This window comes from Scyliorhinus canicula, chromosome 6 (genome assembly GCF_902713615.1).
Source record: "Scyliorhinus canicula chromosome 6, sScyCan1.1, whole genome shotgun sequence".
Taxonomy (NCBI): Eukaryota; Metazoa; Chordata; class Chondrichthyes; order Carcharhiniformes; family Scyliorhinidae; genus Scyliorhinus; species Scyliorhinus canicula.
The window spans coordinates 178,320,325-178,335,766 of NC_052151.1; the positions used below are offsets into that span (position 1 = coordinate 178,320,325).

The 15,442-nt window shown below is 45.4% G+C and overlaps 1 protein-coding gene across 6 annotated transcripts in view; it reads left to right on the forward strand.

The window, feature by feature from the left end:
• LOC119967679 (signal-induced proliferation-associated 1-like protein 2) overlaps positions 1 to 15,442 on the forward strand; it is a 651,675-nt gene that overhangs the window by 56,454 nt on the left and 579,779 nt on the right. For 3 of the 6 annotated variants that reach the window (XM_038800505.1, XM_038800501.1, XM_038800506.1), the window contains one exon: positions 13,624 to 13,791. The exons of 1 other annotated variant lie outside the window; for it this stretch is intronic. The gene's annotated coding sequence lies outside the window, so the exon portion shown is untranslated. The remainder of the gene's footprint in view (positions 1 to 13,623; positions 13,792 to 15,442) is intronic. 2 more of the 6 variants (XM_038800504.1, XM_038800503.1) reach the window with 1 other exon arrangement.

The following is a 15,442-nucleotide window of genomic DNA, read 5'->3' on the forward strand; positions in this document are numbered from 1 at the left end:
CTTGATCGCTTTCCCTTGTGTCCTGAGTTGTGATCATTTAGTCTATTGTTGCCTTCATCGCAACAGCATGTCCTTTTTAAGATCAGCAAAGCAGCCCCTCAGGAACTCCTGTGGCCTCTGCGCCCATGCACCCTGATCTATACCGGCCGCCATGCCGTGCTCGGCGCCTGCTCCGCACGCTTCTGTCTGCTGGCATTTAAACGCTTCACCCGACCACTCCTGGCCCAGCTATCTATAACAACAGAGAGGGAATCCTTTTGGCAGTGTTCGCTTCACCAATCTGCCCCAAAAAGTCCGTGAAAACTCCTCAAAAAGTTCCAAGAGTCCGTTCCAGACGGGAGCTGCCGAATGCGCGACCTACTCCTCCATGGCCGCCACAGGAAGTCTCGTCACCGCTTCTGCAATGGCCTTGGCGAAATCTTTTCACAGTTGTTCCCTCTGCTGCTGGAATTCAGCTTTAATAAAGGCCCTCAAGTCAGCTTGAATCCTTTAAGCTTGCCCTTCCCCCGCCTGCATGCTGGAAGAGGCTTTTGTCTTTGCTGCAGCTCCAGCCAAATCTTTCACTGTTTCTGCCTGGTCTGGTAACCAAGAGACATACCATTCCTGGGGGAAAGTACTCCTCCAACATTCACCTACATCTTTTCATCAAAATTCCATCCCGTATTGATTAAAAAAGAGCTCTTTTCTGTAACCGTGGGCAGGAGCTGCCTTGTGTATGACCTCTTACTCCATGGTCGACACCGGAAGTGCTTGAACATACTTAATGACCTAACCTCCTATAGCCCTCTGAAATTAATTCCACAGATTCATTGCCCTCAGAAGAAATTCTTCCTCAACTCTTGTCTTAAAATGGCGACCTCTTATTCTGAGATTATGCCCCCTGGTTCTAGACTCCCCCACAAGGGGAAACCAGACGGAAAGCCAAGTGAGCAATAACACAAAGGATTGGAATGGCCTAAGATGCATTTCAAAAAATCGAAACGATGATCATCAACTCAAAATTAGCCATTAAAGTAAAGTTGAGAATCCATGAATGCGACATACTAATTTGACATTCAGAGGCAAGTGTTGAACAATCAGTGAAGTATTGAGACTGCAGAGTTGTGGTTTTTGAGGCGAATATTGAAGAAATCTTGAACAAGCCACACAAGCAATGAAGAGGTGCTAGTAAAATTTGAGACCAAAAGAGTGCTGCTGATCAAGATCAGGAAGAGACGGTTATAATTTCCTGTGCATTTAATAAGAAATAGATTCAGAAAGTCTGATGGGAAAAATCAATGTTAAAAGAGATCGAGGTAAACAAAGAATGATCTTTCTTAAGAGTCACGCAAACTGGATGAATATACCATCAACGAAGATGATGCATGCCTCCAGAGCAAAATTAAAATTGGGTCCATGGCTGGCAACACCTTCTTGGGGCATTTGTACCTAAGAGAGAGAGATACTCGCATTGGAAGAAGTTCAGAGAATGTTTGATTCCGAGGATGAAGGGATCATCTGATGAGGAAACCTTGAACATTTTGGGAAAAAAAGAGAGCTGATTTTAACGAAGCAAACAAGATTCTGAATGGGTTTAGGAATGTAGATGCTGAGAAGATGTTTCCATCTGGGGGAATCTAGAACTTGGGGGATATAATTTTAGAATAAGGAATCTGAGTGAAACTGGAGTCTATGGGAATCAGGGGGGAAAACCCTCGCTGGTTGGAGTCATACCTGGCACAAAGAAAAATGGTTGTTATTGATGGTTGGAGGCCAATCATCTCAGCTGCAGGACATCACTGCAGGGGTTCCTCAGGGTAGTTTCCTAAGCCCAACCATCATCAGCTGTTTGGGGATCTGATAAAAGAGATTGATAAAGTAAACATAGACCAAATGTTCCCACTTGTAATCTAGAATGAGAGGTCACAGATATAGGTTGAGAGGCAGTAGATTTAGAACTGAGATGAGAAGGAACTACTTCTCACAGAGGGTGGTGAATTTGTGGAACTTGCTGCCCCATAGTGCGGTGGCATCTGAGTCATTAAATGGTTTCAGAAGGAGATAGATGTCTTTCTGATAAAGAAAGGGTTAAAGGGATATAGGGAACAGGTAGGGAGGTGGATTTGAGACCAGGAAGAGATCAACCATGATCTGATTGAATGATGGAACAGGTTCGAAGGGCTGAATTGCCTACTTTTGCTCCTAATTCCTACATTCTTATGTTCCTTCATCATAAGATCAGAAGTTTGGATGTTCGCTGATGATTGCACAACATTCATTAACATTTGCCACTCCTCAGATACTGAAGCAGTCCGTGTCCAAATGTAGCAAGACCTGGACAATATCCAGACTTGGGCTGACAAGTGGCAAGCAACATTTGTGCCATACAAGTGCCAGGCAATGACCATCTCCAACAAGAGAGGATCTAACCATCGCCCTTGACATTCAGTGGCATTACCATTGCTGAATTCCACATTGCCAACAACATAGGGCTACCATTGACCATAAACTGAACTGGACTAGCTACGTAAATACTGTGGCTACCAGAGCAGGTAGGAATCCTGTGAGTAACTCACTTCTTGACTCTCCAAAGCCTGTCCACTATATACCAGGCACAGGTTAGGAATTTAATGGAATACTGTGCCCTTGCCTGGATGAGAGCAGCTCCAGCAACACTCAAGAAGTTTGACACCGTCCAAGACAGAGCAGCCGGCTTGCATGCTATCACTTCCACAAACATTTAATGACTCCACCACCGATGCGTATTAGCAGCAGTGTGTACCAATTACAAAGTGCACTGCAGGAATTCAGGAACCAAGGTTCCTTTGTCTTCCAAACCCACAACCACTACCATCTAGTAGGACATGTGAAGCAGATACCAGGCTGGGAATGCCACCACCTGGAGGTTCTCCTCCAAGTCACGCACCATCCTGACTTGAAAATATATTGCCGTTCATTCACTGTCGCTGGGTAAAAGTTCTGAAATTCTCTCCCTAACAGCACTTTGGGAGTGCCTGTGCCTTGGGGACTGCAGAGGTTCAAGAAGTTGGCTCACCACCACCTTCTCAAGGGAAACTAGGGATGGACAATAAATTCTGGTCTAGCCAATCATGCCCACATCCCGTAAATGAATAAATTAAAAGAGGGGCCTCCCGTTTAAAATGGAGATGAGGAGAAATTCTTCTCGAGGGTTGGTAATTTCGGGAAGTCTCCACCCCAGAGAGCAGTGGAGGCTGGATCATTAAATATATTCAAAGCTGTGCTGGATATCTTTTCTACAAGGGAGTTGAGAAATTTAGGGGGCAGTCAGGAAAGTTGAGTTGAGGCCACAGTGAGATCAGCCATGATCTTATTGAATGATGCAGCAGGCCCAAAGGGCAGCACGGCCGACTCCAGCTCCTATTTCTTTTGGATTCATAAATAGAGAATCCCTTTATTGAAGGTTTTCAATCCCTAAAATAACGTGTGCTTTGAAAATATTCACTGCAAAGTTCACAGAATATATAAACCTATATAATACTTTGACAAATAGTATTTTAATTGAATTTCTAGCCACTACTTTGAATCAGTACACCATGAGCATGGATTAATCTGGTTTTGATCTAATGTGGATGTATTTGTTCAGCATTCCACTGAATGCACTAATGCCATAATTGCTGGTATGTGCCAGAGACTGGTGAAAGTGGATTCAGCTGAGCAGAGATTAATTTCCTGATTCATGAATTTAAATGACCACAATAGCAGCAAGGGTATAACTAACTTACCTTTAGTAGACAATCCAGTGTTCATGAATAGATAGAAATAGCAGCTATAATTTATTATTCCGGCTGCTAATGAATTGTTAAATAGTTGTCATATGGACCTTATCAGAGAAGCTTCTGAATTCACAATGGAAATATGGATTGAACAGTGAGCTGCACAGGTTTGCTGCCTCATCTGATGCATGCAGAAATTGTGCAATGTCTGTTATACAATGACCACTGATCCCATTTGAATTATTTGGCTTCAGTCCATGCGTCTGCCTCTTTTTTTAAGTTGTGAAACAAGTGCAACATTTTTAAACCATTATCTCAATAGATAACTTCATAATGTATGGTCTGAAGGTGACTGGGCTGTCCTGCAATTATCTAGTTTGTTAGGTTCCTTTGTCTAGTTTTTAAAATTAATTTGCTTTATTTCATCCAATCCATCTAATGTGCTTATTTTTTGGTTGATGCTTTTCTTAAAGGAAACTTAACTTCAAAGTATATTGTTAGTGGATTGTGTGCTTGGTGATATTAAGGTTAATGAACACAAATTACAGCAATCAAAATAGCTCTCAGCACTTCCTGTGAATGGTGAATGTAATGCAATGGACTGACACAACACAGGATGACCAGCGTGAGTGTATAGCATAGGCAAAGGAATGAAGTTTTACGTACCTATGTGTTGGTATAAGATAGTTTGATCAGGCTGGAGCTCTTGTCTCTGGGAAATGGAAGACTCTGGGCAGATCTCCAAGGTCTTCTAGATTATGAAATGGTTTGATAAGGGAGGCATAGAGAACATAATTTACATTTGCAGATAGAAGCCATAAAAGATCACCATTAATTAATCTAATGGTGAATTCAGGAGAAACCTCTTTTCCCAGGGAGAGGTTAGAATGTGGAACTAGCTACCGCAGGCAGTGGTCTAGATGAATTGCATAAATTCATTGGAGAGGAAATTAAATAAGAATATAAGGGAGCAAGTAATAAAAGAAGGTGTTGATAGGATGAGATGAAAAAGTGTTGGAGAAGGTTTCTGCAGGTCATAAATGCAGCTGGGCTGCGTTTCTGTGCTTCGTACGGAGCTTGAAAGGATAGCATTGATACTTTCTCTTTTTTTGCAATTTGAAAAAAGTTGTTATAAAAGCTGGCTGCGGCGCTGAGGACCCGGGTTCGAATCCCGGCCCTGGGTCACTGCCGTGTGGAGTTTGCACATTCTCCCCATGTCTGCGTGGGTTTCACCCCCACAACCCAAAGATGTGCAGGTTAGGTGGATTGGCCACGCTAAATTGCCACTTAATTGGAAAAAAATATTTGGCTACTCTAAATTTAAAAAAAAAGAAAAGAAAAGCTGGCGAGATGTTTGTGTCATTGCTGCTGAAATTTGTATTTTCTGATGTAGGACTCAGAAACCTAGTACTCTGCCATTGGGCTCATAGAATTTGGGCTATGTCTGAAAACAAACTGCAGTGCTCAGCAGTAACACAAAAGGCTGGTACATTTTAGATCCCCCCGAGAGACACTGTCATAGGAAATCTAATGAGGGATGAGCTGACCTTGTTTCCTAATTGGAATAACAGCTAGAGCTGTAAACCCCCATAATAACACAATTGAAAATATAATGCTGATTAATGTAAGGACAATGCTTTAACAGTGCAAGAGGTTGCAGAATTTTTGTTATTTTTGGCACGTTGACCTGATCTCATTTATATAGTATGAGAAATGCCATATTTATTTTGTAATATTGAGCTTCAGCGGTGATACTGTAGGTCAGGGCAAGGCAATTGAGGTTTACAGGTTAGTTCTGCATATCTGAATGCCAGCAATGTTTTTACAGTTTATTGCACTGGATAGTTAACATTTAAGTGAAAACAAGTGTTTAAGCCATGGGAGGACAAGAAATTGTGGCCATATTTTAATTTTTTTTCATTTAGCTGCAAGCTATGAAAGAAATACAAACAAATTCTATTCAGAGTTGCTGATGGCTTTCAGTATCTTCTTTGATCGCCACCAGATCGTTCTTGCCTGCTCTCCTTATTTATTATCTACTCACTAAGTGCATGGAATAAAAGTACAAAATTTTTTATTCTTTGTTGATTGTACTTTTTCTCCCCCTCAAACTTCGGGCTGGATTCTCCATTATTGGGACTATGTCCCCACGTCGGCGTCAGAACAGTAGAGTTTCACGCTGGCATCAAAGGGACACAAATTCTTAGCCCTGCAGTGGGTTAGCAGGGACCTGGAGTAGATCTTGCAGCTTTTGCTGCAGATACGGGCCCCCCACTTCCGGGTCGGAGGCCGCGCATGCGCACAGCGGCGACCTCCAGCGGCCGCGCCATGCTCCATGGTGGACTCGGACCGCGGAGCTGGACCCAAAAATGAAACCCCCACCTCCAACGGCCGCGTGCCCGACCCTCCATGCCCACAGAAGCATTTACCGCCGCCTATAAGGCCCTCCACCCCACCCTCCAATTGGCCAAAGGGTAGCTGGGGGCAACTGAGCACGTCCTCCCTTACTAATGTTGCTGGCAGAGATCTAGGATCTAGGGGCTCCTAATGCGGCCAGGGGTGAGTGTGCAATGTTTGCTCATGGATGGCACTCTAAGAGAAAGCACGACGGTCATGGTAAGAGTTGGGGAGGCTTGGGGTAGAATCCCGGGATGGAAGCCCGAACTGATTGTTGGTTTCTCATCTTCTCTAATTCCTTCCAGAAAAATAATGCTTGCTGGTGTAGATCCCGCGGTGGATGCCGTCTGTGCTTGAGGCAGCCGAGGTAGGCAGACACCATAGAAGGCAGTAATGCCAACGCAGGCTAAAGGCAGCACCACATTTGCATGGGACCGCTGCACACCCTGGAGACCTGGCTGCCCATCACTTGAGGAGGGAACCAGAAGGGGAGTCCAGCGGCATTGTACAGGCATCGTTGGTCCTTTCATGAGCTGATGGGCAGCATATTTTGCAAAGACTCATTCTCAACAGGGAGACAGTGTGGCACCTGTGCCACATCCTTGTGGACGTGGCATCCTGTGGAGGAAGAGAACTCTCGTTCCGGTGCCCATGAAGGTCACTGCAGCCTGAAACCTCTATGTCGCTGGGTCATTCCAGAGCTCGACGGGGACCTGTGTGGCGTATTGCAGTCATCATCCCACAGAAGCATCCAGGAGGTGATGGATGCTCTGTATGCTGAAGCATCAGAGTACATCAACCGTGACCTGGACCAAGCCCAAGATTCCCAGGCTGCAGTATTTGCCGGGATGCCCCAGGTACAGGGGGATGATCGATGTCACACACGTCACCCTGAGAGTACCAGGCCATCAGGGAGTGCCTCATGCTAATAGGAGGGGCTGTCTCCCTGAATGTTCACATAGTGTGCGACCACCACCTCAGAATCATGCACATGTGTGCATGACAGCTATGTCCTGGGGCACCCGGGAGATACCGGGGGGGGGGGGGGGTGTGTGTGCGTGCGTGCGTGCGTGCGCGCGTGCGTGCGTGTGTGTGTTGGGATTCAGAAGAACTGGAGAGATTCGTAGTCTCCTTGGTAGCAGGTCCCGGATTGACTTGCAGCGCGTCCTCCTCCCTGATGGTACCTGTAGGATCATGGGACTCTCCATTGGATGGAGAGGCAGCTGCAGCTCTGCCAGACCTGGAGACTCTCCATTGTCTGCACCATGGTGTCAAGGCCTTCAGCCATGGTCCTCCGTGACTGGGCCACTGCCAGTGACATGTCCCTCTCCCTGGAACGCGGGCACCATGGCACTGCCACCCTCACACTGCCAAGGTGCCCAAATGGCACTGCCAAGCCAGCAGGAGCAATAACCGAGTACCAGGGTGGCAGTGCAAGGGTGCTGAGTGTCAGGTTGGCATTGCCAAGGGTCGGGGCGAAGGGAGCCATGCCCATGAAATGAGGGTGGAGCGGGGGAGAGGTGTTCAGGGCTAGTAAGTAGGGGCCTCTGGGAGGTTGGGGAGTGATGGGTAAGGGTCCAAGAAGGGAGGGAGTGCTGTAAGGGGGCCTGGTGGGGGGGATCCCCAGGTAAACGACTTTGCAAGGTGGATCCCCATAGCGGGGTATCCTCACTTGTGGTGTGTGGACTGGTGTCCATGTGTATGGGGGTGGGGGGGGGGCAAGCTCACTTACAGATCGGAGCACCCTTTCAAAAGGGTGGCCCGATCTCTTGAGTTCAGCTTCCCAGTGCTTAAAAAAAATTCCAAGTGTGGCCTAAACCGGTGAGACACTCTCCCGGGCCCAAAGAAGTGACTAAGTGTCATTGAATAGTGGTGCGAAACTCCCTGAAAAACCTGCCACAAATTAACAGAAATATTTGGGAAAATCGCACCCTATATCAGTTGAACTGTTCTGAGGCTGTGATTTGGAGTTATTTTGTTCGTTGAGTGCATCAATGGATATAGAGAGAAGATGGGGAAATGGAGTTGGAGGTCAGCCCTGTGCAAGAGAAACTGAGAGTCATAGCATTCTGAACGAGTTGTAATTTGTGAAAATGAGGAGATGGTTTAGAGTAGTCGAGGCTGCCTGATCAGTTTGGGAATATTTTACAGAAGGAACCATACTGTTTGGTTTTGTGGACTTTCTGCTGGTAACATGAGAGCTGCTTGAAATCTTAGATCTTTTGGGCAGGTTGGGAATGAAGTAGGGTGGAGTCGAGATATGGTTAGTTAGATAAAGTGGGAGATCAGTGAAATATGGGGATAGTTGTGCTTGGTTCCTTTTGTGAATGTAGAAGCTCTACCAGGTACTTTATGGCAGAGCCCCCCTTTGGAGTGGAAGTGCAAGGAAGCTGAGGCCATTACTGCACTCTGAAACTAGGGTTGGAGAGCAGAACTTCAATTGAAATAACCATGCGCAAACTCTTTCTTAACTTTGTCCCTCTGCAACTTTGTCCAACCTCCCAAGATTTGTGCGCTGCTCCAATTTTGGCCTTTTGCGCATCTCTGATATTAATTGCTCCAGCATTGTGCCTTCAGCTGCTTGGACCTCAAGATCTGGAATTCAAAGAACAAAGAAAATTACAGCACAGGAACAGGCCCTTCGGCCCTCCCAGCCTGCGCCAATCCAGATTCTTTATCTAAACCTGTCTCCTATTTTCCAAGGTCAACTTCCCTCTGTTGCCGCCCGTTCATATACCTGTCTAGATGCCTCTTAAATGATGCTATCGTGCCCGCCTCTACCACCTCCGCTGGTAAAGCGTTCCAGGCACCCACCACCCTCTGCGTAAAAAAACTTTCCACGCACATCTCCCTTAAACTTTCCCCTTCTCACCTTGAAATCGTGACCCCTTGTAACTGACACCCGCACTCTTGGAAAAAGCTTGTTGCTATCCACCCTGTCCAAACCTCTCAATTTTGTATACCTCAATCAGGTCCCCCCTCAACCTCCGTCTTTCCAACGAAAACAATCCTAATCTACTCAACCTTTCTTCATAGCTAGCACCCTCCATACCAGGTAACATCCTGGTGAACCTCCTCTGCACCCTCTCTAAAGCATCAACATCCTTCTGGTAATGTGGCGACCAGAACTGCACGCAGTATTCCAAATGTGGCCTAACCAAAGTCCGATACAACTGTAACATGACCTGCTGACTCTTGTACTCAATACCCCGTCCGATGAAGGCAAGCATGCTGTATGCCTTCTTGACCACTCTATCAACCTGCGTTGCCACCTTCAGGGTACAATGGACCTGAACTCCCAGATCTCTCTGGACATCAATTTTCCCCAGGACTCTTCCATTGACCATATAGTCTGCTCTTGAGTTAGATCTTCCAAAATGCATCACCTCGCATTTGCCTGGATTGAACTCGATCTGCCATTTCTCTGCCTAACTCTCCAATCTATCTATATTTTGTTGTATTCTCTGACAGTCCTCCTCGCTATCTGCAACTCCACCAATCTTAGTATCATCTGCAAACTTGCTAATCAGACCACCTATACCTTCCTCCAGGTCATTTATATAGATCACAAACAACAGTGGTCCGAGCACGGATCCCTGTGGAACACCACTAGTCACCCTTCTCCATTTTGAGACACTCCCTTCCACCACTACTCTCTGTCTCCTGTTGCCCAGCCAGTTCTTTATCCATCTAGCTAGTACACCCTGAACCCCATACGACTTCACTTTTGCCATCAACCTGCCATGGGAAACCTTATCAAATGCCTTACTAAAGTCCATGTATATGACATCTACAGCCCTTCCCTCATCAATTAACTTTGTCACTTTCTCAAAGAATTCTATTAGGTTTGTAAGACATGACCTTCCTTGCACAAAACCATGCTGCCTATCACTGATAAGTCTATTTTCTTCCAGATGTGAATAGATCCTATCCCTCCGTATCTTCTCCAGCAGTTTGCCTACCACTGACGTCAAGCTCACAGGTCTGTAATTCCCTGGATTTCCCCTGCTACCCTTCTTAAACAAAGGGACAACATTAGCAATTCTCCAGTCCTCCGGGACCTCGCACGTGCTCAAGGATGCTGCAAAGATATCTGTTAAGGCCCCAGCTATTTCGACCCTCGCTTCCCTCAGTAACCTGGGATAGATCCCATCCGGTCCTGGGGACTTGCCACCTTAATGTCTTTTAGAATACCCAAAATTTCCCCTTTCCGTATGACAACTTGACCTAGAGTATTTAAACATACATCCCTAACCTCAACATCCGTCTTGTACCTCTCCTTTGTGAATACCGATGCAAAGTACTCATTAAGAATCTCACCCATTTCCTCCGAGTCCACGCATAAATTCCCTCTCTTGTCTTTGAGTGGGCCAATCCTTTCCCTAGTTACCCTCTTGCTCCTTACATACGAATAAAAGGCTTTCGGATTTTCCTTAACCCTGTTAGCCAAAGATATTTCATGACCCCTTTTAGCCCTTTTTATTGCACGTTTGAGATTCGTCCTACTTTCCCGATATTCCTCCAAAGCTTCATCAATTTTGAGTCGCCTCGATCTTACATATGCTTCCTTTTTCATCTTAGCTAGTCTCACAATTTCACCCGTCATCCATGGTTCCCTAATCTTGCCATTTCTATCTCTCATTTTCACAGGAACATGTCTGCCCTGCACTCTAATCAACCTTTCCTTAAAAGACTCCCACATTTCAAATGTGGATTTACCCTTAAACAACTGCTCCCAATCCACATTCCCTAGCTCCTGCCGAATTTTGTTATACTCTGCCTTTCCCCAATTTAGCACTCTTCCTTTCGGACCACTCTTGTCCTTGTCCATGAGTATTCTAAAACTTACAGAATTGTGATCGCTATTCCCAAAGTAATCACCGACTGAAACATCAACCACCTGGCCGGGATCATTCCCCAATACAAGGTCCAGTATGGCCCCTTCCCGAGTTGGACTATTTACATACTGCCCTAAAAAACTCTCCTGGATGCTCCTTACAAACTCTGCTCCATCTACGCCTCCAACACTACACGAATCCCATTCGATGTTGGGGAAGTTAAAATCTCCCATCACAACCACCCTATTGCTCCTACATTTTTCTATAATCTATCTGCATATTTGTACCTCTACTTCATGCTCACTTTTGAGAGGCCTGTAGTAAAGTCCCAACAATGTTACTGCACCCTTCCTATTTCTTAGCTCCACCCATATTGCCTCAGTGCTTGAATCCTGTATCGTGCCCTCCTTAATCACAGCTGTGATATCATCTCTGACGAGTAATGCAACTCCTCCACCCCTTCTACCTCCCTCTCTATCCCTCCTGAAGCATCTATACCCTGGGATATTCAGTTGCCAGTCCTGCCCTTCCCTCAACCAAGTCTCAGTAATACCAATAACATCATATTCCCAGGTACTGATCCAAGCCCTAAGTTCATCTGCCTTACCTGCTACACTTCCTGCATTAAAACAAATGCACGACAGACCACCTGTCCCTTTGCGTTCATCATCTCTTCCCTGTCGACTCTGCCCCTTAGTCACATGGAGTTTATTATCTCGTACCTTACCGGCTTTAGTTGCTGCTTCTTTACTGACCTCTAACTTCCTAATCTGGTTCCCATCCCCCTGCCACATTAGCTTAAAACCTCCCCAACAGTGTTAGCAAAAACACCCCCTAGGACATTGGTTCCAGACCTGCCCCGGTGTAGACCATCCGGTTTGTAATGGTCCCACCCCCCCCCCCCCCCCAGAACCGGTTCCAATGTCCAAAAAATCTGAACCCCCTCCCTCCTGCACCATCTCTCAAGCCACGTATTCATACTGACTATTCTTGAATTTCTACTCTGACTGTCCCGTGGCACTGGTAGCAATCCTGAGATTACTACCTTTGAGGTCCTACTTTTTAACTTATCTCCTAACTCCCTAAATTCTGATTGTAGGACCTCATTCTTTTTTTTACCTATATCGTTGGTGCCTATATGCACCACGACAACTGGCTGTTCACCCTCCCCCTTTAGTATGTCTGCAGCCGATCGGAGACATCCCTGACCCGAGCATCCGGGAGGCAACATACCATTCGGGAATCTCGTTTTTGACCACAGAAACGCCTGTCTACTCCCCTTACAATTGAATCCCCTATGACTATAGACCTGCCAGTCTTTTTCCTGCCCTTCTGTGCAGCAGAGCCAGCCACTGTGCCATGAGCCTGGTTACTACTGCCTTCCGCTGGTGAGTCATCTCCCCCAACAGTATCCAAAACGGTATACCTGTTTTGGAGGGAGATGACCGCAGGGGACACCTGCACTGCCTTCCTGCTCTTTCTCTGCCTTTTGGTCACCCATTCCCTGTCTCCCTCACCAATCATAATCTGCGGTGTGACCAACTCACTGAACATGCTATCCACGACCTCCTCAGCATCGCGGATGCTCCAATGTGAGTCCACCCGCAGCTCCAGAGCCGTCATGCGGTCTAACAGGCGCTGCAGCTGGACACACTTTGCGCACATGAAGGAGTCAGGGACATCGGCCTCGTCCCTAAACTCCCACATTGAGCACGAGGAGTATAACACGGGTCCAGGATCTCCTGCCATTTTTACCCTTTACCTTAACTGACTACAAACTATACTATCAAATAATTAATAAGGGAAAGGAACAAAGATTTTACTTACCAATCACAATACTTACCAACACACGAAGAGTTAAATTTCTCCCAGCTGCTGCTAATTGGAGCACTTTCCTTACCAGCCAATCAGATCTCTGCTTTGCTGTGATGTCGCTCTTCCAGGTAAGTTTTTAAAGAGGTAAACTTACCTTCGAAGTCTCGCCCCTGTCTCTCCGCGCTCTTTAATGAAGTCTCGCCCCTGTCTCTCCGCTCTTTAATGAAGCCTCGCCCCTGTCTCTCCGCTCTTTAATCTCCTCCATAAATTCCTCCATAAACGTTTCTTCCCTCCTATCTCTCTCTTTCCCCCTTTAATTCACTCCTTAACGCTACCTCTTTGACCCAGCTCTTGGTCACCTGTACTAATATCTCCTGAATTGGTTTGGTATGAAACTTAGATAATGCGCTGATGAAGTGCTTCAGGACGTTTTGCTCTTCAAAAGGTGAAATAAATGCAAGTTGTTCATGGCTTTTCATAGTCATAGCTCTGTTTTTAAAAAAACATTGGCATTGATGAATATGCATTCATTTTCCCCTGGTTTCCTCATCAGGTTGCCTTTTGACATGTTTTTAAACTTGATCTCTAAGTCTTGACATCTGTTCATCAAATTATTTGAACTTTGAATGTGCCTGTGAAATTAATTAGTTGAAATTTCAATAGGTAACAGTTAAAAGGGGAAGCATCTGTTTTGGCAGTAGAATTGCTGGAGCATTACATACCCATTGTAGATTTTAAAAAATATATATTTTCAATAACGACTATGCAAGGTGGTTTAGTACATCAAATAGAAAAATACAACATCTTGATGTAATCTTACAGGTTTCCTTTCCTTGCAGGTATTTTGCAATTGGTACTGCCACACATCTTGTGGTCACGAGGACGTAATGATTTGTGCCACCAATTTCGCTATGACTGAGACCAACTGTTTTGGCATCGGGCAGTAGGAGGTGAAATTTGAGCAGCGCAAGTGTGATTTTGGATCTTCAGCAAGTGGGTAAGACCCTGTAAGTTGAAATGATGGGAAATGCCATCTGGAATAGTTGATCCAATTCACCAACATTGCTTTTGCTTATGCATGTAGTTTGGAGAGAAAAGTTTCCAGAAATATAATTTGAAATATCTTACTTCACCTTTTACATAAGAAATATGCATTAATTTTTTATTTTATTTAAAAAATAAAAATAAATTTAGAGTACCCAATTAATTTTTTCCAATTAAGGGGCAATTTAGTGTGGCCAATTCACCTACCCTGCACATCTTTGGGTTGTGGGGGCAAAACCCACGCAGACACGGGGAGAACGTGCAAACTCCACACGGACAGTGACCCAGAGCCGGGATCGAACCTGGGACCTCGGCGCCGTGAGGCTGCAGTGCGAAATATGCATTCTCATTTCCCCATACAGCTTTCATTATAATCCGACAATGAATACCCATTTCTATTAGTCACATTTTGTACTTTTTCCTTATACATTTGTAAGTGTCCGAAGGGCAAAGAAATCCAGATTTTATCTGATAAGACTACAGGAAATTCGCCGGGTTGATGTGGGCCTCACACCTCGGACTGTTGGACTGCATATTAGCAGTAAAGAAAGAAGGGTGCAGGCTGCAGTGCGAAATATGATCATTGACCTTTAATTCCCCTCTGTCAAATTAATTCAGCAATATCTCAGGAGTCAAACTGCCTTGCATCACCTGAATTCAGTTTGTTCAGGTTTTCCTCTACTGAACCAAGAATAGGAAATTGTTAACATTTGCACTCACTGGAACAAATCAGTTGAACCATTTACTATAATAGTAAGCCATTGTAATTGTTTCACAATAATCACCAGGAATAAATTCAAACGGTGCAATGCAACTCCTTTTTACTTGATGAATAGGTTGAAATGGTGCGACGTGGATAATTGAGGTCTTGCTCTGTCTGCAAATATCACATTCAATATCCTTCACAAAAGTATCTATTGTAGGCTTTTGATAGACATCAATAATAATGAATAGTGTATATATACGCCACCTTTTAATATGATAAAACGTCCCAAATCACTTCACTGATGTGAAAATAGGACCCCTCTATCAACTTTACTTGGGAATCAATCCAATTCCTGGTGTACATAGCACAAACCTACCCCCAATTTATGGCGGGAAAGTGTGATAAAATTATTCAGGATAAAATTAATGTTCAGTTAGAAACTCGTGACTGTAGGACTTCCGGTGGCAGCCATGGAGTGAGTGGTCGCATATCTGGCAGTTCCCGCTCATGGTGGTCTTTTTGTGGCCTTTGTGCCGGTCTGTCACAGGAATTTTGTAAGAAAAAGGTACAGAAGTGAGAGCAGAAAAGAGTGACCCCTAGTTTATGGAGTTGCGGTCCAGAAGTGCCCGGGAAAAAGCAAACAAGGTGGCTGTGGCAGGTGAGGAGTGGACAACACATGCGGAGATGGCAGTCGGACAGGGTCTGTCCCCATCGGCTCAGTGGTCGATGGACCAGTTGGTTAGCTTCCTAAATGAAAAGTTCACCCAACAGCGGAAGGAAAGTGCAGAGGACCTGGCCTGGGCAGTGAACTAGATCAAGGCGGTGGTTGACAGCATGGAAACTAGACTGGCAGCCCATTGACAGGCAATTCAGAGGTTGGAGGAGCAGGCGAGGGACTGGGAGGACAA